Source organism: Littorina saxatilis, linkage group LG8, assembly GCF_037325665.1.
Source record: "Littorina saxatilis isolate snail1 linkage group LG8, US_GU_Lsax_2.0, whole genome shotgun sequence".
Classification (NCBI taxonomy): Eukaryota; Metazoa; Mollusca; class Gastropoda; order Littorinimorpha; family Littorinidae; genus Littorina; species Littorina saxatilis.
The window spans coordinates 66,320,951-66,322,768 of record NC_090252.1 but is presented as its reverse complement, the minus strand read 5'-3'; positions in this window follow the sequence as shown (position 1 = coordinate 66,322,768).

The window sequence follows — 1,818 nt, the reverse complement described above, 5'->3', positions numbered from 1 at the left end:
CAGTGCCATAGAATCATGGTGCCCCCCGATCAATGGAAGCTGTAGAGGAGGGGTGGGGTGGTAGTGAGTCAGCCATATTCCGGCCATTGTTCCCGTTTACCTGGCATGACTAGAGAACTTCGTACACATGCAGCCATTTTGGGGAAACGGTAACCTCTTATCGCTTCGAACACATCATGTTCTATTTTTTCCGAACATTGGAATTCTGAAAAACGTTCTTCGAATATTGGTGCACGTATGGGGTCGAGGCGTCAATGCATTTATAAGGACCTCGCATCATACTCATTTTCAATTTTGTGTTTCATTTGTCAATGGAAATGATAAATAGATCAAAGTTTTCGTGAATGTTTTTGTTTTGATGATGTCAGTTAAACGTTTAATTAACTTACCGTTCTCGTTCTACTATGCTCTCACACCAGCGAGTCGCACACATTAAGCTGACAGACCAAGAACAACTAATTATTTAAAGGACATTCACTTTGATAAGCTTACAATAAAATATGAACATAAAAAGAAACCTCGTTTATATGTGTTTGTTTGTATGTGTGTGATTGACGTCGGCAGTATACATACACAGAATGATTTTGAAATGAAACACACGCTCACAACCACACACACACACACACACACACATGCACACACACACACACACACACACACACACACACACACACACACACACACACACACACACACACACACACACACACACACACATTTTGCGTTCATGTGAAATTCACTTTTACTGAGTTTGTCTCAAAATGTATATTCTTATTGTCTATGCTGTATCGGCATTTGTACTACAATCCAAACTCCTATAATATAATGTGTTTATAGTTGTGCAAAATATGTCCGCACTTGAAACACAGTCGGGGTTTGACATCCACTTCCTTTCCCGTAATGCAGTCATGGCTCTCTGCCAAATAAAAGTTGTTTCGGTTGTGCCTACACAAATCACAATGCAATGACAACCCACACACGATTGTATTACAAATAAATCTGACACAAGGAATATTTCTTTTTCAATTGTAGTTCCTCGATAATCCAACACGACAAGGGACACACTTAACACAATAAGGGATGCTCTTCAGGCTTTAGGGATTTCCTATGTTACCTCCTACTCATCTTTCAGAATGTTCATAGCAATCACTGTAAGGCACAAACATGTGGGAGAAGGGGGTTGCTTTCGTTTAATTGGGACTATCCTGTTTAAACTAAAGTAATTGTGAACTTATAGGACTGTTCCATATTGCGATCATATTATCAGAAAATAAGTTAAAGTTCTCTCTCCCCCTCCTCTCGCTCTTTCATGATGTTTTTATGTAACCATTGTTCTTTTCTTTTTCTTTCTTTTTTTCTCCCCTAGTGATAGTTGTAGTTAAATTGCTTATTCTCTCTTTAGGGCGAGGGCCAGATGCAAAAAAAACACATCTATGCTTATTCTTGTCACCCTCAAAAAATAAAGATTTGTCATTGTCATTGTCATTGTCTCTCTCTCTCTCTCTCTCTCTCTCTCTCTCTCTCTCTCTCTCTCTCTCTCTCTCTCTCTCTCTCTCTCTCTCTCTCTCTCTATTTCAATCTCTCTCTCTATCTCTCTCTTTGATAAAGTTCGAAGCGTTTTTGCACCTTGTGCAGTGACTATACCTGTGTTTTTAGTTGTGCCTTGCGTTATACTCGGACTGCCTGTCTGTGTGACGTGACAGGGACACTGAGGAAAGAGTGTGTTTCTTTCCCTTCGGTTCTAGCACTTCTCCACATCGTCTGACGTGCCAGTGACACGTCGTAGCACATTGTTTAGAACTCTATTGTGTAATTCGT